This window comes from Pelodiscus sinensis, chromosome 2 (assembly GCF_052426305.1).
Source record: "Pelodiscus sinensis isolate ZL-2025 chromosome 2, ASM5242630v1, whole genome shotgun sequence".
Lineage (NCBI taxonomy): Eukaryota > Metazoa > Chordata > Testudines > Trionychidae > Pelodiscus > Pelodiscus sinensis.
The window spans coordinates 14,310,218-14,337,301 of NC_143053.1; the positions used below are offsets into that span (position 1 = coordinate 14,310,218).

Genomic DNA, 27,084 nt, shown 5'->3' on the forward strand with positions numbered 1-27,084 from the left:
AATTATCATAGCTGGGTGAGTGGGCATCTACCCTGTCCTCAGCATGGCATTTCTGAGTGGGTTCAGGTATGGGCTCATGCAGAGCAGTTAGGGCAGTAGGTAACCCAGAGGCACTGAGATCACTGACAAAGCAGTGTGATGACTGTGCTACAGCCTTGGCTAAGAGCTGGTAGAGGCACATGGCTTTAGCCCCTAAGGCTGGAGGTTCAATCCCTCCCACCAACCAGTATCCTTTGGCCTTATGATGGCATGGGTAACCATGGCAAAGTCCTCATTCAAAGGGAAAGGTCATAGCCTCTTGGATATTACCAGTATCTCATCCTCCAAAAATCATATGAGGGCCAGAGTTCAAGCTGCAGTGGAATGCTCTGGAACATGTCTTTCAGGATGCTGTAATGGCATTCTGGTACTGTCACTTAACAGAAATACATGCCAGCACTTCTTTTTTAAAAACTGGAATACTGATGAGGATCCATTAATCTCCTAAATTACAAATCTTAATAACTAAAGTTATATTCAGCACAACTCCCACTGACATAACGGCAGTTTCATGACTGAAGTCGGAAATGGGCCTTCAGTATCTATTCAGCTGTTAGCCACAGTGTGTTGAAAATGACAAATGGCATGAGTCCATTACTTTTAAACAGACATGGGGGAAATAAATGTTCCCATTTTTTTCTTGTTAGCAGGAGCTGTATTTGAAAGATAAGTGAATAAAACAGTCATTGGGAAAAGTAACATATAACTGTACATGCTGTTCATCAAAGATATATGTATATATAATGTATGCCATTCCAGTAAAAAGAAAGGGAGTCTCATTTGTTAGGAAATGCTTTTGCTTCTCTATAGTAGAGGTATGTGTATGTGTGTAATGTCAGTTAATTGGGTTTTGTTCTAGTCAGAATTTCTGGAAATATTATTCAGTCTGTTTTGCAGGCTGATGAATAGGAAATAGTCCAGTTCGAAAGCAAGGGTACCATTAAAGAGTGTTTCTTGTGTAGGAGTTGGTTAGATTTGTAGTACTTATACTGGGAGTCTACGTCTACACTGGCACCTTTTTCCGGAAATGCTTAAAACGGAACAGTTTTCCGTTATAAGTATTTCCAGAAAAAGAGCGTCTACATTGGCAGGATGCTTTTCCGGAAAAGCCCTTTTCTGGAAAAGTGTCCGTGGCCAATGTAGACACGCTTTTCCGGAAAAAAGCCCCGATCGTCATTTTTGCGATCAGGGCTTTTTTGCGGAAAAGACTACTGTGCTGTCTACACTGGCCCTTTTCCGGAACAGTTTTCCAGAAAAAGGACTTTTGCCTGAGTGGGAGCAGCATAGTTTTTCCTGAAAAACACTGACAATTTTACAGTAGATCATCAGTGCTTTTCCGGAAATTCAAGGGGCCAGTGTAGACAGCTCGCAGCTTATTCCGGAAAAGCAGCTGCTTTTCTGGAATAAGTGGCCCAGTATAGACACAGCCAGAGGGTGTGGCTATACAGCAGGGCTTAACTCAAAATAAGCTACACAAATTGAGCTACATCAATTGTGTAGCTTATTTCAAAATTGGGAGCATCTACACAAAACTTATTTTGAAAGAGAGCACTCTTCCTCTGACTTCCCTTACTCATAAACTAAACAAACTCAATTTTCTAAACTAAACAAACCCAATTTCAAAATAACTTTATTTCGAAATAACTTTGCTGTATAGACATACCCTGAGGCAATAAGATAGGCTGTCTTATTCTCTAAAAAGGGGACAGAGACTATCTTATTGCCGCTGTATAAATAGATGGTACGCCCACAACCTGAATACTGCATACCGATGTGGTCACCTCATCTCAAAAAAAGATAACTTAGCACTGGAAAAAGTTCAGAAAAGGGCAACAAAAATGATTAGGGGTTTGGAACGTAGAGAGATTAAAAAGATAGGGACCTTTCAGCTTAGAAAAAGGAGAAGGGGGAGATATGATAGAGGTCTAGGCAATTATGACTGGGGTGGACAAAGTGAATATGGAAAAGTTATTTACTTGTTCCCATAACATAAGAACTAAGGGTCACCAAATGAAATTAATAGGTAGCAGATTTAAAGCAAACAAAAGGAAATACTTCTTCATGCAGTACACAGTCAATTTGTGGAACTCCTTGCTAGAGAACACCAAAGAATAGAGGGACTCCAGGCAAGACTGAAATTTGATTACATTGGTATTCTACCTAGGAAAATGAGGAGTAATCATTATTGTCTAGTAATTATTGTCACATTTATTAAGTGGGTTGAGGCTAGCTACCCTTACTCAGAATTACAAAGAAGGAATCTGTCAAATATTTGGCATTATGCAAAGGCTACAGATAGGCAAACACCCAAAATTCAGGTCAAGTTGAATATACTAACTGCACTCTGAAAATAGCTTTCAGAAAAGTAGTGAACCAACAGGGGAAGGATTAAGACCAGAGATTACAATTTATTATTTGTAAAAATGTTACTGAAATTGAGAGGGATTTATAGGCCTGGTGGAAAATGGTGAATTTCACCTATCGCAATGGGTCAGAAATAATCATAGCCTTTGCTTTGCTGATGTCAGAGGGAGAAATACAATGGGCTTCCCTATCTATGGCTCTAGGCCTCAATATTAATTAGACCATGATGGAACCCTTAGTATGTGCAGGGGTGGATATAGGGCAGGGCGAACGGGGCAGCCGCCCCGGGCCCCGTGCTTCAGAAAGCCCCGCGCATGTGCCGTGGCGCCGCTGTGCATGCGCATGGCGTCACTGCACATACGCCGTGGCAAAGGGGGGGCCCCGCAAAACGGTCATCTGCCCCTGAGTATGTGGGTAGCAAAAGACGAGCAAGAGTAGAAAAGAATGGCTTTAGGGACTTGTTTAGAGAAACCAGGAGTTGCATATAGACACAAATGCCCTCCAGACACATGATGTGTGCTTGATAACAACAGAAGGGAAATGCCATTCTGCTATTAACCCATTTGCAAATGATTCTGTGCTTGAGTATATGGATGATCATTGTGTGTGTCTTAGAAGCTACTGTCCTACGCTTCTTGCTAACTATGTAGATCATAGCCCTCATGAGAATAAATGTTTTTGTCATGTTGTAACAATTAGGGGATGTGATTTTGAATTTCAAATGCCTGAGTTTAAGTATAATCAGTGCAAGTGACATATACTTAGTATTCTGCTGTAAAACCTGTACCTCTTGGAATGAATTCAGTTGGTTAGCAGACATTGCCTGTATACCCTGATTTGCAGAGCTAGCTGCACACTGCCAAACAGGAGGGCCATAGAAGGCCAATGAAATTAAAGGGGCATTTGCAAGAATTAGCCAGGACTTAACGTCCCGCTTGGGGTGGGGGAAGTATTATTTCCCCAACTGGCGTGGGAATCTTGAATTTGATACTATGCTCCTTTGGAAATACATTGGTGTTCTTTTCCAGCCTAATGGCATGCTGCACCTGGCTGAGCCTGTGGCTACTACCACCATTGCTCTGACCCTCTCCAAATCATCTGAAGAAGTGGGTTTTGCCCACAAAAACTCATGATACTATGTATGTTTTGGTTAGTCTCTAAGGTGCCATAGGACTACTTGTTGTCCTTAGGAAGGGAATATATTGAACTTGCTGCCCCTCCCTCATGTGAGATTTAGGCAAAGATTGGTACTCATCAGTTATCACTGGCTCATCCAGGGGGCTGAATTAGCCAGTATGCTAGGCCAAAACTGTCAGCCTGGCTCCGCCCACTCCCTGTGCCCAGCATGCCTACTGTAGTATTCTGGGGGTGGAGTGTTGCTGCTCCAAGTACCTGCATTCCTCATACTCGGGAGCTGGGGTGGCTCAGTCTGCATGTGTGGGAGAAAAATCAAATAACTCCAATTGTGTCTAAGGGGGGACTGTGCAGGAAATCAAAACTCTCTAAAAGAAAACTGCTGTAAGGGTTAAAAGTTTTCCAGGCCTCTCTCCCTGTAACAGAGAGAAATCATCTTAACTCTAATCAAGACCCTTACAATGTTTCCTATCTCAACTTCATGAAGACTCCTAGTCTGTCACAATTTGTCATGTAAACTCTTATCTTTGTCACAGTTTGCCTTGTAGGCTCCTCTCTCAGGTTCTCATGTGCCTTTGTTTTCTTTAACATATCAAAGTCTCAGCAGAAGTACTCTGAGAGGTTTCTGTTTACACCAAGTATGCTAGAAGTAAGTTTACAGTACAATCAACAACTAAACTGCCTGAGCATACTGTATAAAGGATCCCTGAACCTGTCTCTCAGGGCTGCTGCTGCTCTCACTCTGGTAGCTGCCAGCCTGCATGCATGCATAATAAAGTTTTCCTCCTAGATTTCTCTCCTGCCTCACTGCTTTGACCTCCAGCCTCGGACCTTTCTGGGGACTCTGTACCCCAGGGGAGCGAGATTTCCACAACACATGCTGCCCCACCTCCCTGTGATGGAGGTATGGCCTATGCAGAAGGGGTGGGGCTGGAGGCTTGCCTCCCCCAGCTTTACTTTCACCCACCACCCATGCATCCAGAATAAATGTAATGGCAGTTATAGAAAAGCCCCCTTGTATAAAACAGGGACCTTTAAGGAGGGGAACTGCATGAGGAGATCTTGGTGGATCAGTAAGTTGCCTGGACCACTACTGCTAGTTGGAATATTGATTATAATGCTGAGTCAGGAGGCTTTTAGTGGGCCTGTACAGCAGCTATAGCATACTCAGCCAGGAGGGGAAGAGGTTTTGAGCAATCACAAGAAAGGAGCCTTTTCCTGCATCCTTCCTGATAAGATCTCTGTTGAAATTGTTGAGGATTGTGTTTTTAGAAAACAGGAACATGTCTCTTTTTGCCCTCTGAGACGTGTTTGTCAGGACCCTCAAGCATGAGGACTTTACAAAACCACATTTGTCTAATTAACAATCTAAGGCAACTTGCTTAACCTTTGAAATTGCTTGCTTAACAAGTTTTTCTTGTTTTGGGTTTTTTTTCTTGACATATCATACTAACAATAAATAAGGGGGAAATTAGTTTGGGCTAGTTCGATCACTTTGTGGACAGAGCTTGTGGTCCCCACCGGCAGACTGGCTACTGTCTTATTGAAGGTTGAGGGCATTTTACTAACCTGCTGTGGATGCATGCAAGTTCTGGAAACTACATAGAGTGTAGCTGTAAGGTGGGAGCAATCTTGTGTTGTACTGCCTGTCTCAATTTTCGATTGATTGGAAAGCTGGGTCCCTACTGATTTATTTCCTGCCAATAGTAAAAGTTACCAGGAGCTCTGGGTTCTGAAAACCCCAGGTAACAACATATCTGACTAAAACATATCCTCTAGAAGCCTCAAGTCTAGAATTAAAAACTTCAAGGTATGGAGATTTCACCGTTTTTCTTGGTAGTTTGTTCCAATAGTTAATCACACTGATTAGTAAAAAAAAAATCTGTCTTATTTTTAATTTGAAGTTATCTGACTTTAATCTATCACATAAAGGCATAACCAGAAGCAATGGCTGGAAGTTAACAAGCCATTTTGTACTTGGTGTTATGTCCCTGTGAAGGTACTTATAGGCAAAGGTAAAAGTAAGCTAGTATGGGCTGATGCATCATACTGGTAAGAAAGTAGCTAATGCATTCAGTACATATGGGCAAAATAGGCTAGGTTTGATCACTTGAATTAAATAAATTTTAAATTCTCTAGAAACAAAATGCTCCCCTTCAGTTTTTCAATTTTTTACTTCTTGTCAGGTGGAAGATGTTCATGTGATTCCAAACATTAGCTTTTGAGTGCCATGGTAACCACTTGTTTCTTATTGGTCAAGTCTATCATGTCAGGCATGCAATTTAAAGTAGAACGCAAGTGAAAAAAAATACTGCCTAAGAAGATGCATATTGAATAGACTTTAATGGGTATGTTTAATGTAAAAGTGAGGAAATGAGGGATCGTCAGTCAAAAAGAACAGCAATGAAAAAGCTGAAAGTCATCCATAGGGAGAAAATGTGGCCATTTTTTACACCGCTGTCATGTGAGCTGTCACAAAGAAAGACGACAAATGAAACTGATGAATTGCCTCGTAAGCAGATTGAGACCCAGCCATACCCTGTTGTGTGGTCAAAAATGCAATCTGAGTTGTTCAAAAATAAAAACGACCGGCTTTTTCTTAGGGTGGAAAACTTGGGTGCACAGTATGTCATAGCATTTCTGAATTGACGCTGCATTCTTCAAGAAGGGCTAGTATCTTTCTAACCAGGGCCTTTTGTGAAATATCATGGTACAGAAAGAATAAAGAGACAGAGCTGTCCTCCCTTCACAACAAAACATCTGAACATAAGAAATCTGCATCTCACATGGAGACAAAAAATCCAAGCCATGGCTAAAAAAGAAACTCGGGTTAGCCGGAATGCTAAAAGCAAAGAAGCAGCATTTGAAATGACCACTCATGTATTGGGTACACAGCTTACTATATTGCCCACAGCCTCCCTGACGTACAGCAAATCAACAGAATTGAAATGGGGCATTTGTTGCATAGTAGAATAGTTTATGTAGCCCTCATCAATCATGTATCCAGTGAAATGAACAAGAAAATTGTCAACAAAATCGACAAAAAAATTTAAAAAATTATTGTTCTTGTCAATGAATCAACTGCTCTTGCTGGAAACTTGACTCTCATCATTTTTTGAAAGCAGGTATAGATGGAATTTTGAAGCCACTGATGTTTCCTTTGGACTTGATTGAGCGGCAAAGCACAACAGCAGAAGCCATTAAAATGTTTGCTGCACTGTGGGTTCTCTAAAGAATTATTATTCAAAGTGTTGATCTGCTTTTGTAGTGATGGCACAAATGTGATGTCAGGGGTCAAAGCTGGTGTCGGAAAACTACTACAGATGGCCTTACCCAACGTGATATTATGGCATTGCCTCACCCATCAACTAGAATTTGCTATTGATGAAGCTCTAGAGTAACTGGAGGTACCAGTGACTTTAAGGCTTTTTTGGACACATACTCTTGTACAACCACCAAAAAAGTCTCGTGAATTAGTGCACATGCCAATAAATTACATGCTGTCTGCAAAAAAAATCAGCAAAGTGTTCAATTTAAGGTGGGCGGTGTCAACATGAAGAGCAGTCAATGCAATCTGGAAACATATTCTGATTTGGCAAAATACTTTGAGGAGACCTCACAAGACCAGTTGAGAATCGGAAGTAAATGTCTGAAACTTTAAGGAGTACACTCAAAGCTGTGTTCTGTAAATATTACCAGAAACCTTTCTTTAATGCTGGATGTGCTTTCAGAACTGAAGAACTTGTCTGAGATGTTACAGGAATGAGACATGACCATTCTCAAAGCTAATGAAAATAGACATCAAGAGAACTGAAAGGGTGGAAACAGATCCAGGAGTTCACTCTGAACAAGCACAGGTGGCTTTGGTTGACTGAGTCTTAGCATTGGCTGATCGACTGAGACTCAAACAGTAAACATACTTGGAATTTGTGGAATTCAAAGCTTCTGGAGGGAAAAAAATGTTCCTGGAAAACGTAAAAAACTCGTCCTTCAGTGCACACCCTTGATGCAAACAATGCTGACTGAGAAAGAGGATTCAGTTAAATAGATGACACTTATCACTCATCATGTAGCAGATTTGCTGTTTAGTTTCACCTGTGGGACTTCCTTATACTAAGTGGAATCCAAAGCCATATGTGAAATTATGGCTTGGAAGCACATTCATCTGAAGGCATAGCATGGTGGTGGGTGGAGGTAGGGCTGGGGGAGGCAAGCCTCCAGCCCTACCCCAAGCCCCACCCCTTCTGCCCCAGGCCACACACCCCATGGGAGCCAACGCCCCCCTGTCTGGAGCCCGGATAAACAGGATCTGCTGTTGAAAAAAATGCTTCTCTCTAGTAGATGCTGTTCAACAACCTCCTGAGTTATTAATGGACTGGGGATATTAGCTAATATCTCCATTTTTCTTCCTGCTTTGGAAGGTGTTAGTTATTACAACGTATCTCACAAGGATAAGAAAATATGTCTGTGATCGGAATATCCACGTAAGTCAGTGCTTTCCCACATGATTTTACTGTCATCTCTTTAATGTTTTGATGGTTGTATAATCAGACATGATAAGTAGTAAGTGTGCTATCAAAAGACGTGTGGTATGGAGAACATTAGCAGCCTCGCTGCTCTTAGTTAAAAAAAAATCCTCAGATGATTAGAGCTGTTTTCTTAAGTAATTAAACCAACCAGCTCATTAGCATTAGCCATACTGTGCATTCTAATGGCCCAATTTATTTCAAACTACAAATCCGAGCTGATCTCAGTCAGACAAGGCCATGGTATGATAATTCTAAAATAACTTTCAATTTATACCAGCCTTCTAGGCACTTGCTGTCATAAGAGATAGAGATCACATGCTATTATAGAAAGATTAGTCAGCACAACAAACCAGTCAAAATGTGTGGAATTCAGCTCATCCTGGCCTTGCGGCTATAGAGCCCCCAAGCCTTCCACATAGTTGTGTCGCCTGCCATGGGTCACAGAGGTCCGCTGGAGGTGAGGCTTGGGGCTGTATAGACTAATGGATGGGAGGACCTGGTGGTGCAGGGAACTACCTCCTGGAAGACAGTGGCACCACAGTCTTCTCTTTTGGGTGCTGTGGGTTGCAAGAGTAGAATTCTGAGGTTCAGCCGATAATAATTTCCCTCTGCAGATATTGGCATCCACAGTTAATATCTGTTCCAGGCTCTAACCATGGGCAAGCAGGTGTCTGGAAATGCATTGATATCAGACAAATGATAACAGAAAAGACAGACATGATAAATGGGCAAAGTTGCCCCACTCCAGATGTGCCAGTCTATAGTCCTGTGTTCAAATTTTGTATAAGTTATGCCTTGCAAGGCATCATCTGACAATTCATGATTTACTGATCTTTGTGGTCCTGGTAAAAAAAAATGTGGCAACATTGCATGTGAAGTTATAAGATTTCTCCTGTATGGTATTAGTAAGACCTATTTCAAATCAGGGAAGCAGCTCAGTTCATCAGAGACAAAAGGTGAATGGAGGCGTTGGCCAGGTGTTAGCAAAATCAAATGGACGATCACCTGTTGAAGTGGCAACTCCTTGGCAGAAAAAGGGTGTGAGGTGCAAAAGCTACATCCTGGCAATGAAACAGCTGGAGGCTCCCATTCCCCACAAATGCTCTGTCTCCTGAACCCAAGAAGAGGAAAAGGAATAAGAATGGGAACAGCAGAGGTTACTGGAGAACCTGGGTTGCCACCAGCCACACAACACTCCCAGTCCAGGGAAAGGGTGGTCCACTCCTTTTCCCACTAGGCTCTGCCTCTCCCTGCCCTTACTCCACTCTTCCTGCCCTTCTTCTGCCCCTGTCCAGGCCTCCCTCTGCCCTTACTCTACTCCCTGCTGCTCCTGCTCCACCCCCGTTTTGCCCCTTTCCCCAACTGAGCAGTCCTGGGGGACTAGCAAGATCAGTGCTGGCAGCAAGTGTCTGCTGTCTCCCCCACTCACTGGCAGGGGCAGGGTAAATGGAACAAGGTGGCCCTACTGCTCTATTCCCCCATCTCCTATGTCTCTCCACTTCCTGCTGGGCAGTTCAGGGGCAGTCCTGCCCTCTTTCCTGGAGTGGCACAGCTGTGGGTCTCAGGTCCTGTCCACTAGTTTCCTCCTTGCTGGCTGCTGGCGAGCCCATCCCGCCCACAATGTTTGGTGGAGTGTTACCCCTCGTGGGCCCCATGCGTTGCCCCTAGGGAGGAGACTCCCTAAGATACCTCTCCTGTCATCCCTACTCAAAGCATTGACAACACTTGAAAGCCAAAGGAAGCATCCTGGGACGGGGGAAGGATACTGGAAGAAAGCCATTCAGCGAGTAGGACCGCTAATGTGCTGAGTGGCACTTCTGGTTTGAACTCTCTCTAAGGGTACTTCTACACAGAAACATTATTTCAAAACAACAAGCGTTATTTTGAAATAACTTAGTCCGTGTCTACACAGCAAGCAGTTATTTCGAAATACCTTTGAAGTACCGTGAAGCTGGAGGACTTCTTATTCTGACTCCTGTAACACTCATTGTACGAGGTATAAGAGAAGTGCTCTATTTCAAAATAAGTGATGTGTAGATGCTCCCAATTTCGAAATAAGCTACGCAATTGATGTAGCTCAGTTTGCGTAGCTTATTTTGAATTCCTCAAAAAATGAGGTTTACAGGAGATGTTAAAAAAGGCTTTATTTTCTATAGAGCCACATCGAGACAGCCATTTTTTTAAACTCCATTTTGAAAAAAAGCGATGGCCATGTTTATGCTAATGAGGCATAGGATATTTAAATCCTGGCTTCATTAGCAATTTCGATGTGCCTAATTTACATTTCTCTGTTGACAGAGAGGTTTAGTCTAGACACACCTATGGTGTTGCTCCTGACAGCTGAGGAGGTTGTGGGAGAACTCAGGAGGGAATCCCAATACCCACAGTGCATTGCTCACACTGTCCATGATGGTGCCCCCTGTGTGGACATGATCTGTTTACAGAGGGAACAAGTATGAACACCCGCTGGTGATTTTTGTTTTGTCAATTGTAGGGTGTCAACCTAAGTTTTGTTGACAAAACCTAGTAATGTAGACATACCCTCAACATATGTTATCCTTTGCTATCCTTATTCTATCAGAAAGGATTGGATGATTGGTGGAATACGTGACAATTCTTTAATAGTCAACATTTCTGATCTTTAAACATGGGTTTTTCTTTCCATGTCCTGTTTTGTTTGTGAATTGTTACAAGGAAACTTTATTGGAAATTTTACTGTGAATGAATTTTGAGGAGAGTTTCAATTTTAGGGCCTTTTTAGCTGCTTTTACTGGTAGTCCACCAGGGTTGTACTGCTCTAGCAATACCAATAAACTTTATGTACAGGCAGTCCCTGACTTACGCGGATCCGACTTATGTCGGATCCGCACTTACGAACGGGGCTTTTCTCACCCTGGAGCTCACGGGCGGCGGGTCGCCACCCGTGTCCTCCGGGGCGAGAAAAGCTTCTCCCGGTCTCCCTGGTCTGCTGGGGGGGTCCATCAAAGCCTCTGGACCCCCCCCCCCAGCAGACCAGGGACACCCGAGCAAAGCCGCCCAGCCGGCGGGAGTCCCGTCGCCTGGGCGGCTTTGCTCGTTTGCCCCGGAGCAAAGCCGCCCAAGCAGCAGGACTCCCGCCGCCTGGGCGGCTTTGCTCGTTTGCCCCGGAGCAAAGCCGCCCAAGCAGCGGGACTCCCGCCGCCTGGGCGGATTTGCTCCTGTCCCCCTGGTCTGCTGGGGCGGTCCAGCAAAGCCACTGGACCCCCCCAGCAGACCAGGGACACCCGAGCAAAGCCGGCTTTGCTCCCGGGCAAACGAGCAAAGCTGCCCAGGCGGCGGCTTTGCTCTGGTGTCCCTGGTCTGCTGGGGGGGGGGGGGGGTCCAGCGGCTTTGCTGGACCCCCCCAGCAGACCAGTGGGACAGGAGAAAAGCCGCGTGCTCAGATGCGGGCGTGCTCCAAGGCTTTGCTCCTGTCCCCCTGGTCTGCTGGGGGGGGGGGGGGTGCAGCTAGCGCCCCCCCCCCAGCAGACCAGGCTTTTCTTGCCTACCCCTGGGGTAGAGCAGCTGGGGGCTGCCGGGTTGGTCCCGCAGCGCCGCTCCGGACCACCCCGGCAGCACCCCAGCTGCTCTGCCCCAGGCGTCTTGATTCAGCCGCTGCTGGTCAGTTTCAGCAGCAGCTGACTTGGGGACGCCTGGGTTTTTTAAGTTGAATCTGTATGTAAGTCAGAACTGGCATCCAGATTCAGCCGCGGTTGAAACTGATCAGTTTCAGCAGCGGCTGACACCAGTTCCGACTTACATACAGATTCAACTTAAGAACAAACCTACAGTCCCTATCTTGTACGTAACCCGGGGACTGCCTGTAGTCACAAACTTGCACCTAATTTACAACTTTTATTTCAGTGCAAGTCTCTGTGGGGATATTTTTATTTAAAAAAAAAAAGCATCCTTTTTGCTTATTCAGCAGCTTGCGCTATGTGACATCACTGCTTGCTAAGCCACAACGTCTCATTCCTCAAGGTGACTTGAACATTAAGTGCCTTCTCCTATATGGTAAGCAGTTACCTTTCAGAAGAGTTGAACTGAAATGAAAAAATAAGCTTCTCATTAGAGAGGAATATTGCTCAAGATACTAAAAAATCAACACTCAGGTATTGGTTCTAGACACACTTGAGAGACAGTGATTTAAATGTTTACTGTATCTAATCTTTCATTAAATGCATTTGGGTGTTTCATAGGCTAATTTACGTTTAGGTATGGGAAGATCAAGCAGGAAAGATGCAAACCATGTAAAATATTATGAGCAAAAGCATCAGATCATGACATTAATCTCTTTTCTAATTTTCTACGCACCCATTTTTGTCATACAAGGTGACATCCATCATAGCAATGAAATGATTTATGCCATGGAAGATAATTCTTAGCTATCTTTAATATCGTTGCAGCATCTCATCAATTGTAAGGCAAGAGATATAGCCACGATTATTTATTCAGGCATTGAATCTCTAAAAAGAAGGCTCATTCATGCATAAATCTAGTCAATCTGTATTTGCTGCACTGGTCTTAAGCAAATAGTGTTTGTGTAGTATGGAAAGGAGCACACTTCTGTGCTAAAATCCTATGAGGGAGTACTACTGAGAACAAAATAAGGGGTTGCATATAAAACTCAAAGGAACTAACCCTCCATTTTCAGCAGAAATAATTCACTGTTCAACTTATAAATGTTACCATGACACCATATAGGGAGAAAAGATGAACAAATGACTTTGAAATTTGCAGTGCTGTTGTAACAGTGTTGGTCCAGAATACTAGAGAAACAAGGTTGGTGAGGTTATATCTTTTATTTAAGTAATCTTTTGTTGGTAAAAGAAACAAGTTTTAGCTTGAAAGCTTGTCTCTTTCACCAACAGAAGTTGGTCCAATAAAATTGCCTCAGCCACCTTCTCTCTCTCTCTAATCTAGGTAATCAGGGTAATCTAATCTGGGACCACAGACCTTTTAATGTGCAGAAATCCTAAATGCATGGGCTCTGAATGGTATCAGTAAAGGGCAGAGTTAAGGTTGTTTGCACATATGAATTCTTTAACAAGTTTGGATTACTTTTAAATGTAACCTTAACTCTGAATTTCCTGGGAATGCTAGTTTTTGCTTTTGTTTTTGTTTTTTGGGGAAGGGAGAAAATTACAATATTCCTGTAATGTTTTTAACCTAATGAGTGATATGTGCTCTTAGCCTTCACTCAAATTTTTTGTCTTTGAATACGTGTCTGGTGTTTCAAATGGAAAGAGGTAACCATAAGATTCTGATTGCATTGGGACTGATGAATCTCCTGAGCAGTTGTTGGTCAGGTTCCATACAGCAAGTCACGGTATTTTAACCTAAAAAAAAAAGAGAGAGGGGGGAGGAATTTCAGATTGAAGGGAATTTATTTGTTCTAAATGGGATTTATAAACAAGGAAGAACATAAGAATGGTCAGACCCAAGGTCCATTCAGCCCAGTATTCTGTCTGCCAACAGTGGCCAATGCCAAGTGCCCCAGAGGGAGTGAACTGAACAGGTAATGATCAAGCCATCTATCTCCTGCCCTCCATCTCCACCCTCTGACAAACAGAGGCTAGGGACACCATCCCTTACCCATCTTGGCTAATAGCCATTAATGGACTTAACCTCCATGAATTTATCTAGTTCTTTTAAAAAACCTGTTATAGTCCTAGCCTTCACAATCTCCTCAGGCAAGGAGTTCCACAGGTTGACTGTGTGCTGTGTGAAGAACTTCCTTTTATTTGTTTTAAACCTGCTGCCCATTAATTTCATTTGATGGCCTCTAGTTCATATATTATGGGAACAAGTAAATAACTTTTCCTTATTCATTTTCTCCACCCCACTCGTGACTTTATATACCTCTATCATATCCCCCCTTAGTCTCCACTTTTCCAAGCTGAAGGTTTTGACCAAAGAGGGTAGGGAATTTCTTCTCTCAGGGAATGACCCAAACAAAGTCCTCTCATATCAATGGAACTGTCAAGGCTGTTCCCTATTCTGTCACTTTGAGTGCAAGAGATTTTAAAATATCCTGCCTCTAAAGGCTTCTGCTTAACCAAGCTCCCCAAGGTCACAGATCCCCTGACCATGGATGGTACGCTGCCACCACCCACATGCAAAAACTTCCTTCTTTGAGAACTCTGGAAGATGCACTTGGGATTCTCTTTCTGTGGGGTATTCTCAAGCCCTTTAACCCTCTCTCAGGAGAGAGCTTGAAAACCGATTGCTGGTCTTTCAGTCTCAGGCAAAATAAGGGCAGCATTGACATTTTCAAAACAAAACAGCCGGCTTTTTACAATTCAAAACTATGTTTTGTTTTGAAATGTAAATTAATTAGAGGCGAGTAAAAAAAAGTTGTAAATTAAAATCAAATGGTTTGTTTAACCTGAAACAAAAACAATTTAGCTTGTAAATATTTTCAGTTTGACTTTTTGTTCCAATTTGAGACAGGAAAATATTCAAATTTTCAAAATATTTGTGGGATGCACAAACTGTTTTCTGCCCAGCCCTACTTCAGATTACAGTAGACTTCCGATAATCCAGAACCTATGGGATTTAGGTGGTGCTGGATTATCAAATATGACGGACTATCAGGAGGTACTATAAGCTGGTTATATATATACTGTATACATTATATACTGTATATAAAGTGTTCTTAACCCTTTTTATTGTACATACTGTATACAGTATACTGTAATGTTTTAGTTTTTTTAAGCCTTTTTTACCCTTTTTGCTCAGTTCAGCTGCTGCCACTGTTACCTTGTGACTCTTTTTTTGCCGAAGCTCACTCACTAGGCTCTTGCCATTTTGATGCCAGACTATCAGGAGTGCCGGATTATTGGATGCCGGACTATTGGAGTTTTACTGTATAAAGTAAACAAAACTGGGCTGCTGATAAACTATGGAAGAGTGAAATAGAAAAGCAAAGGAGAATGGAAGGAAAGAAACTGCCCCGTTTCTAGCAGGTATTTTTATTGTTTTATTCTTTTTCTCTTTTATTTAAAAATACCGAAGAGATGGCTGACCTTTGCCACCATGCAAAGACATTTTCATTGTCTTCCTTTGCTTCTTTCCATCTTTGATAAGAGGGATGAGCTCATCTTCCAAAGTCCTGAACTTAGAGGATGTTGATTCCAGAACTGAAATTAGTGTCTTGGGACCAGCTCCATTTGATACAAACTTTCTTTCTGGGGAAGTGTTTGACTTTTTTTGGACAATTCTTTCCAGTTTGGTGCTTATATTTTTATCTTCACATTTTGGAAATTGGTAACAGAGGATGGAAGGCAAAGTTATTCCGTCATAGAGGACAAAAGACCTAAACAAGTCCCATTTTCCTTCTATTTCCCTTAGTTCTGCAATTGGCTAAGGCTTAGGTTGCATTGAGGGGGATCCTCTGCCCATAAAGGACAGTGCTTCTTAGGGAAAGCCCAAAGGGGAGAGGAGTTCTGTTCCCCTTCCCAAGACAAGCATGGTGAGACAGTCCCCTTAGCCCAGGGCTCACTTTGAAGGAGGCTCAAGTAAAGTCACACAGGGTCACTTGATCCAGAGGCAAGTGGGGAGAGGAGGACCCTACAGAGAGGGAGAGTCAGGAGTAACGGGATCCTTTACCTAGTCCTGCTGCAAAGGTCGCAGGGAGGCAGCAAGGGAGGCTAATAGAGGATGCACATTCTTGAAAGGGCAACATCTGCCCCGAACCATAGGACATCAGAACCGTGAGCTGTGCAAGGGTACCGGTGGAGGCACTAGTACCAGGGTTTCTTGTGTACACTCCAGCCCTTTGCCTTCAGAGCAGGTGCTTTGGGAAAACACTCAGAGAAGACCCACTGGGGTGAAATATTATCCCCCAGAACTGCAGCCCTGTATCTGGTCTCCTCAGTCCTTCAGTTGGTGGAGGAACTTAGAGTGGGAAGAATCTATGAGGGACTCTTCAGCATTCCGAGTCTGGTGGGGACAATGGGGTCTGTGAAGCCTTTGCCAACCTCATGCCACTGGACACTGATTCATTCCAAGCCATGTTAGAACTATTTTGCATGTAGTAAAGAGCCTCGTGACTCAGATGTTGTCCTCATCCTCCCCCATCAAATCTGCTCAGAAGAACAGTCAACCTATGGAACTCCTTGCTAGAGGATGTGGTGAAGGCTAGGACTTTAACAGGGTTCAAAAAAGAGCTAGATAGATTCATGGAGGTTAGGTCCATCTATGGCTACTAGCCAGGATGGGTAGGAATGGTGTCCCTAGCTCTGTTTGTCTGGAAATGGGTGACAGGAGAGGGATCATGTGAGGATTACCTGTTCTGTTCCCTCCCCCTGGGGCATCTGGTATTGTCCACTATCGGCAGACAGGATACTGGGCTGGATGGACCATTGGTCTGACCCAGTACGGCCGTTCTTATGTTCTTAAGCCCCTCTCGCCTCAGTTTGGGAGTACTTTCAACTCAGGGTAGTTGGCTTGGCTGGGGATATAGACTAAAGTCTGAGCGCTGTTGCTCTGGGCCTGGAGATTGTCTCCCAATGCAGCGAGGACAAATGCTGTTAGTCTTGCAGCACCCTCCCACAATTCCCAAACAAGTTTTCCCACAGGGTAGGCCTTCAGAAGTCTTAGCGCCTTTTGCAGGCCAGTGCAGCACCAGTGATGGCACTGCGGCTCCGTTTGAGCTCTGCAGTGTGGCTGTACACCCTGGTTAGGCTAAAGTGGCTACTCAGAACTGACTGCTGATCTCTTGAATGAATTCTGCAGAGAAGACATAACTTGTGCCTCAGGAGAAACAGTGTAGTTGCAATAATGCCATGGAATGCAACACGTCTTTTCCCCTCGCCCACTGTCATTTTTGAGCTTGCATAAAACATCTTTCCAATCAGCTTCCAATAGCCCTCAAAACCTGCAGTCGAGCCTCGACAGGTACCTTAACCTCAGTAACGGCATTTGGATTGCTGCACCTTTATCGGAGAGGCTGGAGAAACGGCAGCTTCATCACAGACTGTGTTTCTAAAACTCTTGTAGAGAGTGAAATGTGTCCCGGTTTGCACATGCAGAAAAGGTCATTTGCCGAGAAATACACTGGGACCAGTAATAATGAGCATTAATTCACCATCTGGTTTAGCATTTTGATATTCTCCTTGTTCATGCATGTTCCTATGCACTTCCACAGTAATCTGTCACAGATCATAATTCAGAGACCAGGTGGATGAGGTAATATATTTTATTGGCTCAATGTCCATTGGTGAGCAACGCAGGTTTATACAGTGCTCTTCTGCAGATCTACAAAGGGTTGAAAACTTGTCTCTCTCACCAACAGATGTTGAGCCAGTAAAAAATATTACCTCCTCCACATCGTCTCTGTCTAATATCCTGGGACAGACATGGCTACAACAGCAGTGCATACAGCTCATCATAGCAACTGACAGCAAGTTTTCTATAGCCTATTCAAGTCAACACAAACAACTTCCATTGATTTCAGTGGTCTTCGGAATAAACCTCCTGACCTTCCGAACATAAACGAGCACAGATGTTCAATTCTGGGTTCTCTCACTGTTAATTCCCTGGGTATAAAATAGGGCCAATGAAAATGTTGAAAGTGTTTAATAGAAAACTGAGTTTTTGATTTAATATGCAAGATGGCTAATTTCCATGGACATTTGGATTTTTGTTGTTGAAAAACAGAATGCCCAAACCCCTAAATATTTCTGCAAATAACCTGAAATATTTCAATTTGGAAATTCTACTTGATTAAAAGTCTAGAAAACATGATCTATGAGGGAAGACTGAAAGAATTAGGTTCGTTTAGTTTGGAAAAGAGAAGACTGAAGGGGGACGTTGATAACAGTTTTCAGGTATCTAAAAGGGTGTTACAAGGAAAAGGGAGAAAAATTGTTCTCGTTGGCCTCTGAGGATAGGACAAGAAGCAATGGGCTTAAACTGCAGCAAGGGAGGTTTAGGTTGGACATTAGGAAGAACTTTCTAACTGTGAGAGTGGTCAAGCACTGAAATAAATTGCGTAGGGAGCTTGTGAAATCTCCATAATTGGAGATATTTAAGAGCTGGTTAGATAAACATCTGTCAGGGATGATTTAGAGGGTGCTTGGTCCTGCCATGGGGGCAGGGGACTGGACTTGATGTCCTCTTGAAGTCTCTTCCAGTTTAGGATTCTATGATTCTGTGAGACCTCTTGTATTGATATGGCTCTCAAAGGTCTAAGAGCTATAGGGTTTTATAAACTTTTAACCAACATTTAACAGTGACACATAGGGTCAGGGGTTGTCCCTCATCCCTTACAAATACTTCAGGTTACTTAGCAAACACTCAAAAGCATTCATTCTAAAATTGGAAGTTGATTGACCAAACAGAATTAAAAATAAGAAATTAAACATTTACCCTGACATTGAAATGGAGGGATTATACAAACCAAACCATCAAAACCATTCAAGTTCGTCCTTTTGGAGACAAAATATTACAGTCTTATATTTAGAACCACCTCTCTTTGATGAAAAGAAAAGGGTTAATTTTTACATGGAGTCCTGATGTGTAAAGAATAGTCATTTTTCCTGCTTCTCACAAACAGAAGGGCTACATCTACACTGCTCCTTCTTGCACAAAACCCCCCTCTTGCACCGGAGCTGTTCTTCCTGAAAATAAGTGGCAAGAGGGGGGGTTTGTCCTGTGCAAGAGGGGGTTTTTGTGCAAGAAGGAGCAGTGTAAATTGCTCCTTCTTGCTCAAAAGCCCCTTGCGCAAACATGGCAGCTCATTAGGTATGCAAATGAGGTGTGGCGATATTCGTCGCCGTGCCTCATTTGCATATGTTCTTGTGCAATAATGCATGATGTAGGCAAGGCGTGATGGGACTCAAAACATGGGGAAAAGGCAGCTTTTTTGGATGTTTTGGAACACTGGATGGTTGGTCAGTTACAAATCAGTACATTGGTTGCCAGGTCAACCATGCCATTGTAACCTACACACCCACTGGGTGTGGTTCTCTGTTCCACGTAGTGGCACTTAGTCCACTTTCAGCCAAAGATAAGAACAAGGGAGTTCTACAGCCAAAACTGAGAGCCAGCTGGCTTTCTAGCTCAAGCTGTAGAGGCTCCTATACCGAGGTCCCAGGTTCAAATCTGCCCAGTGGCGGTTACAATACCATGACATTCTTGGTGCCTGGTTCACATTACACTCAGAGACACCATCTTTTTGGGTCTTTCCCCCTTAGACAGGGCAGGGTTGAAGTATTCACATCTCACTGTCCTGATCTCAGGGTTTGTTGTAAAACAAAGAGAGATAAGAGCAAAGAAATAGCAGGGCAGAAAGTAACATATCTGGGAAGGATGGCAAAATAGTGCACCGTTTCCTCAAGCAGCAGTGGTGTGAAATCTGGTTATGTTGTGCTAAAGTCTGAGATGAGAAAGAGCGTGCACACAGGAACTGGCCCTATGCTTTGAATGGTCCCACACAGCTCTAAGGCCAGATCCATAGCCCACTGAAGTCAACAGAAAGACCTCCATTGGCCTTCAGCCAGTATCAGCCACATCAGTTTCAGCCACAACTGTGAGAGGCCCTGATAAAACAATGGCATAGTTTGAAAAACAATACTGAAAATTCTCCTCTAGGATTTATTATGGTGTCAATGGTGCTAGTCACTGCAGTTCTGCTTTCATGGAAATTGCACAGGTAACTTTTCACTAGGAAAAGTTGGGAGTTAATGTTCTGTGGCACCTTTTATCTTTCTGGCAAAGCGCATAAATATGCATGCCTGAAGAAATAAAATCTATCAAGATAAAATGACTTATTCCATGCCATAGACTGGGACTGCTAGCACAAACAGGGCAAAACACCGAAGAATAATCAGAGATGTGCTAGACTGGGTAGCTGCAGCTGTCACAGGTGTATCTGAAGGAAGAATTGGGTCCATTGGTTCTGTGATCCCAGGCAAAAAATCACGAGTCTGTTTCTCCTCCCATACTAACTTTACACCATTGTAATTGCCTTTAAAGAAATCTCAGTTGATTTACACTGCTGAGAGTGAGAGAAGTCAGCTACTATTAACAATATCTTCTTTTTAAAATGAAAAAGTAAGTTATATATAAGTAGAATACAGGTTGAACCTTTCTAGTCCAGCACGCTCAGGACCTGATAGGTGCCAAAGCAGAGAATTTGCTGAACCATAGGAGGTCAATATTGTCTAGCAACATTACTAACACTTCCACTACTTACTGGGCTCTCAGAAGACATGTAGGGGTAAATTAGAGCTAAATAACAGCACAGAACACTGAGAACCAGGACTGGCAGCTATAAACAAACTGTATGGAGCCACAGGAAACTTGGCCATCCCCTTGATAAGTGGCCATCCGGCTAACTAAAATCATGCACACCACACATGTTGCTGGACCAGAGAGTGCTGGACTAGAGAGATTCAACCTGTACAAGCAATTTTTATAAGTCTGAGGCTTTTTTGTTAGGAAGGCTCCTCTGGGGTACCACAAAGACATATAATTGATATTGGATAGGATCACATTTCCTGTGGCATCCATTTGTTATGACTGCAACAAAATACCAGACTAGGGAGGGAAAAAACAAATATAAAATATTGATTATAGTATGTATCAAGTAAGTTAATTGTTTTTCTTAAGAGCAATACATTTTGGTGGCTTTCTTCTTGAATACGCAACAATATTTTCTTTATCTAACCTTCACTTAATCGGCATCTGAAGAGCTTTTCACTAATAAAGTTTCTCTTTCATCTCCTTTCACCTTGTGAAATCTGCATAAATTACAAAAGGCAAATTAAGTCAGCTCAAAACAATATTAACAGACCAGTGCAGCTTTCATCATTAAGTCTCAGCAGCTGCAGTAGGAAGATGACAATACTAGTTGTAAATATATTGAGTGGTTCTGATGAGACTAATGTACTTTATTAGTGATGGGTATCATTATTTCTATGATCTAATCCAAGTTTATCCTTTTCCTGCCCTTCAATTACTAGGCAGGACATATGGTAAATTAGATTTCTGTACATTAATGTTTTTTCTTAATTAATCTTAGTCATTGAGATTAGATGTTGCATTATTTAGTGGATGATTTTGCACCTTTGCTAACTAAAACCAACAAGGAGTCTGGTGACACCATAAGGCTAACAATTTTATTCGGAATAGTGATAGAAATGTAGCCGTGTTAGTCTGGTGTAGCTGAAGCAAAATACAGGACTATGTAGCACTTTAAAGACTAACCATATAAGTTATGTGGTTGTGACTATTTTCTTCCACTATTTGATTTGAGGAAGTGGGTCTGGCCCACGAAAGCTCATCATCTAATAAACCATCTTGTTAGTCTTTAAAGTGCTACATAGTCCTGTATTTTGCTTCAATTTTATTCGGGTATGAGATTTGGTGAGTTGCACCTCACTTCATCAGATGCATAAAGTGAAAGAATCAGATGATAGGAATACAGAGATGGAAGTATTAGTGCTAAATTAATCAGGGTGGATGTGGCCCACTTCCAATAGTGATAAGAAGGTGAGAATACCTCAAGGGGAAAAATACTTACTGCAACAAAAGCACCATTCCCAGTTTCTGTTCAGACCCATTTGGATGGTGTCAAATTTTCTTATGAATTCCAGCAGTTTCACACTGCAGTCTGTTTTTGAAGCTTTTATGTTAGAGAATGGCAACTTTCAAATTTATAATTGTGTGTCCAGGGAAGCTAAAATATTCTGCCACTGGCTTTTGTATGCTACCATTCTTAATATCTGATTTGTGTCCATTTATTTTTTTGTGTAGAGACAGTCCGGTTGTCCAATGTACATGGCAGAGATGCATTGCTGGCGCATGATGGCATATATCACATTAATAGATGTGCAGGTGGATGATCCTTTGATGGTATGGCTGATGTGGTTAGGTTCTATGACGGTGTCACTAGGGTAGGTGTGTAGACAGAGTTGGCAATGGGGTTTGTTGCAGGGATTGGTTCCTGGATGAGTGTTTCTGTTGTGTGGTGTGTACTTTGTGGTATTTGTTTCAGGTTGGGGGGCTGTCTGTAAGCAAAGACATGCCCTCCATCAAGGTCTGTGAGAATGAGGGACCATCGTCTAATATAAGTTGTAGATCCTGGATGATGTGTTGGAGAGGTTTTAGTGTTGTGTGGCTTTCTTTGTGGGGTTGGTCTTGTAATAGGCAACTTCTGGGTACAGTCCCTTGCTCTTTGGCATTATAGGGAGGCTATGCAATAGTTTGGCCAAGTTGTACAATGCATCCTTAATACATACACACACACACACACACACACACACACACACACAGTCACAAAAGTTCAACCATGTGTGTGTGATTCTGTGCTTCTTTACATTATCCTTACTTTGGGGGGGGAGGAAGATCCACATAAGCAAAAAGTCAAGCTCACTTCCACAGGTTGAAGGAAACAATTTCCTTTCATTTCAAGTGGAAAGTGAGAGGAATGCACTAGGATGAAGTCTCCCTTTGATCCTTGTATGTATTGCCAGTTACTGGCTACTTGAGCCATTCAGATGACATTTCACAATGACTCTTTTAGTGTCAAGTGTGTACCACAGAATGGTTTGGGATCTGATCAGATGTTGATGTTTCTGTCTCCAAATGGCTACTCTAAGAAAGAATGTGATGTGGATTAACAACAGCTGGCTTAAGGGCATCCAACAAAATGAACTATTTTGCTTGGGCATGAAGCCACAAGTGGTATTTAATGAGATAAGAAAACCACTTCATTCAAGTCACTCTTCATGCAGGGCTAATACAAAGCTCACTGTTGATGCAGGACTCACATAAATATAATATAAACCTTAATGATTCATTTCACAAAGTCATAGTGCAGACAAGTTGCAAGATGGAGATTCAATGGGAATGAACCAAATGACAGGTAGCAGAGCTCACATATCTGTATGGGTATGTCTAGACTACATGCCTCTGCCGACATAGGCATGTAAACTGGGCTACCGGACATAGTCTAAAAAGCCGGGATTTAAATATCCCCAGCTTCATTAAAATAAACATGGCCGCCGCGCCATGCCGGCTCAGCTGATCGTCGGCACAGCGTGCGAGTCAAGACACGGATTGGTCGACAGGGGAAGCCTTTGTCGACCGCTCCCTTATGCCTCGTGAAACCCTCTGTGAATACCCCTGCTCTCTTCATTAGTCACTCTCCGCTATACAACTGTAAAGGACCACCTAAGCCCTAGGGTATGTAGGCCTACACCACTGCCCTCTGTTGGATGGAGCCAGAGATATGCAGACCTTCTAGTACAGGGGTGGGCAACAATTTTTGATGGGGGCCACTCTAAGATTTTGGAAAGTGGTCGAGGGCCACACTCTTCCATGATATTAATGGAGATGCAGGGTCTGGGATGGAGTTTGGGTGCAGAAAGGAGCTTGGGGTAAGGGACTGAGGTGCAGGAGGGAGATTGGAGTCTGGGAAGGAGCTGGGATGAAGCCGGTGGTGGTGACCTAGGGCAGGGGACTGGAGAGCAGGGGTTTGGGAAGTGACCTAGGGTAGGAGGGGATTGTGATCTGGTGCAGGAGATTGGGGTGCCAGATCTGGGAGGGGTATGGGTGTAAGAGGGGGACAGAGGGTTTGGGTATGTTGAGTAGGGGGAGGGGCAGAGAGTTGGGGCAGAAAAGGGCTGGGGTGCCAGAAGCAGGCTGTGGCCAAAAGACTTACTTGTCAGCTGCCAAACGAGCCTGTCTGCCTGCAGAGTTTAAAATGTTTCCCAGCCAGTCTGCTTGCCTGGCCATGTGCTCCATGAATAACTGAGCCTAGGAGAGGGGGCATGGTTCTTCTTGGCTGCCTGTTATTCCAACAAGAAACCGGCCAATAGGAATGTGATGGGGTCGGGATGGCTCCTAAAACTTCCCCCCTCCCCTCCAGTTTTAAAATAGAAATGGAGCCCTGCAGCTGCTTTGCTACACGGTGCGTGGGGCTGTGGGGCAGGCTGGAGAGCCTGCCTGGGGCTCCCTACTGCCTCCATGGGCCAGATTCGGCAGCTTGGTGGGCGGGATGCGGTCTGTGGGCCATATTTTGCTCAGGCCTGTTCTAGTATTAATCATAACCTTTTTAGTAGAACTTAAGTAAACAGCACTTGGACCAAGATCTTCAAAGTTGCCTAACTCCCACTGAAGTGCCTAAATAACTTTGAGGATCTCAGCACTGTTCTTTAGGAGCAAAGGTTTCTCCCTGTTTCTAGCATGAAGTCTCGAATGGGCGTTGGGTGTAGAATAAGGACATCTGTGAAGTCTTAGATGACTGTGGCGTCTTTTACAAAACTAACCTCTTCCCCTTTGGAATAGCTACTTTTGCTGGCTCCAAGAAAAATTAATTGTAACTAGAGGAAGAAAAAAAATCCTCACACCATGTTAAAAGTAAACTAAAACATTGTTTTTAAAATTATAAGTAAAGTCTGAACTCTTCTGTCTGTGACAAGCTCTCAGAACTGTTTGACTTAAATTCATGGGCAGTGTGTATAATAGGCCAGGGAAGGGAAGCCAAGGGACACCAGAATAGGAAGAGAGAACCTCAATCCTGGAGGTGAATGCCTGGCTGCGACGATGGTGTCACCAGGAGGGATTCGGCTTCCTTGATCACGGGGTGCTCTTCCAGGAAGGACTGCTTGGCGGAGATGGAGTTCACCTTTCCAGGAGCGGGAAGGCCTTGTTTGGACACAGACTGGCTAACCTTGTGAGGAGGGCTTTAAACTAGGTTTGTCGGGGGCAGGTGAGCAAAGCCCACAGGTAAGTGCTGAATGTGTGGGACTGGGAGATGGGTTGGAAATGGGGGGGACTACGGCCTATAATGGCAAGGAGAAAGGAGGGTCGGGCACAACAGGGAGGCAAGATCAAATCAGTATCTTAGATGCCTATATACAAATGTGAGAAGTATGGGTAATAAGCAGGAAGAACTGGAATTGCTAACCAATAAATACAACTATGATATCATTGGTATTACAGAAACCTGGTGGGATGGGACGCATGATTGGAATATTGGTATGGAAGGGTACGGCTTGCTCAGGAAGGACAGACAGGGAAAAAAGGGAGGAGGGGTTGCCTTGTATATTAAAAATGTACACACTTGGACTGAAGTGGAGATGAACGTAGGAGATAGCTGTGTAGAGAGTCTCTGGGTTAAGCTAAAAGGGGTAAAAAACGAGGGTGATATCATGCTAGGAGTCTACTACAGGCCACCTAGCCAGGTGGAAGAGGTGGATGAGGCCTTTTTTAAACAATTAACAAAACTATCCAAAGCCCAAGATTTGGTGGTGATGGGGGACTTCAACTATCCAGACATATGTTGGGAAACTAACACAGCGAGGCACAGGCTATCCAATAAGTTTCTGGACTGCATTGGAGACAACTTTCTGTTTCAGAAGGTTGAAAAAGCTACCAGAGGAGAAGCTGTTCTGGATTTGGTTTAAACAAATAGGGAGGAACTAGTTGAGAACTTGAAAGTGGAAGACAGTATAGGGGACAGTGATCACGAAATAATAGAGTTCATGATCTTAAGGAAAGGTAGAAGGGAGACCAGCACAATTGAGGTTATGGATTTCAGGAAGGCAGATTTTGATAAGCTCAGAGAACTTGTAGGTAAGGTCCCATGGGAAGCAAGACTGAAGGGAAAAACAACTGAGGAGAGTTGGAAGTATTTCAAAGGGACATTGTTAAGGGCCCAAAAGCAAACAATTCCGCTGTGTAGGAAAGATAGAAAATATGGCAAAAGACCAGCTTGGCTTAACAAGGAGATCTTGCATGATCTCAAAATAAAAAAGGAGTCTCATAAAAAATGGAAACTAGGACAACTAACAAAGGATGAATATAGGCAAGCAACACGGGAATGCAGGGGCAAGATTAGAAAGGCAAAGGCACAAAATGAGATCAGACTAGCTACAGGCATAAAGGGAAACAAGAAGACCTTTTATAAATACATTAAAAGCAAGAGGAAGACCAAGGACAGGGTAGGCCCACTGCTTAGTGAGGAGGGAGAAGCAGTAACAGGGAACTTGGAAATGGCAGAGATGCTCAATGACTTCTTTGTTTCGGTCTTCACCGAGAAGTCTGGAGGTGTGCCTAACGTAGTGAATACAAGCAGAGAGAGGGTAAGTTTAGAAGATAGAATACACAAAGAACAAGTTAAAAATCACTTAGGAAAGTTAGATGTCAGCAAGTCACCAGGTCCTGATGAAATGCATCCCAGGATACTCAAGGAGCTGATAGAGGAGGTATCTGAGCCTTTAGCTATGATCTTTGAAAAATCATGGCAGACAGGGGAGATTCCAGAAGACTGGAAAAGGGCAAATATTGTGCCCATCTATAAAAAGGGGAATAAGAACAACCCAGGAAACTACAGACCGGTCAGTTTAACGTCTGTCCCAGGGAAGATAATGGAGCAGGTAATTAAGGAAATCATATGCAAACACTTGGAAGGTAATAAAGTGATAGGGAATAGCCAGCATGGGTTTGTGAAGAACAAGTCATGCCAAACTAATCTGATAGCTTTCTTTGATAAGATAACGAGCCTTGTGGATAAGGGAGAAGCGGTGGATGTCATATACCTAGACTTTAGTAAGGCATTTGATACGGTCTCGCATGATATTCTTATTGATAAACTAGGCAAATATAACTTAGATAGGGCCACGATAAGGTGGGTGCATAATTGGCTGGATAACCGTAGTCAGAGAGTTGTTGTTAACGGTTCTAAATCCTGCTGGAAAGGGATAACAAGTGGAGTTCCTCAAGGGTCTGTTTTGGGACCCGTACTGTTCAATATCTTCATCAATGATGTAGATATTGGGATAGAGAGTACGCTTATTAAGTTTGCAGATGATACCAAACTGGGTGGGGTTGCGACTTCTTTGGAGGATAGGGACATAATTCAAAATGACCTTAGCAAGTTAGAGAAATGGTCAGAGGTAAACAGGATGAGGTTTAATAAAGAGAAATGCAAAGTGCTCCACTTAGGAAGGAACAATCAGTTCCATACATACAAGATGGGAAGCGA

At 43.3% G+C, this 27,084-nt stretch overlaps 1 pseudogene; it reads left to right on the plus strand.

Annotated features, from left to right (window-relative positions):
• Window positions 1–259: 259 nt before the first annotated feature.
• LOC149525233 (E3 SUMO-protein ligase KIAA1586-like) lies at window positions 260–9,311 on the plus strand (annotated as a pseudogene).
• Window positions 9,312–27,084: the final 17,773 nt, after the last annotated feature.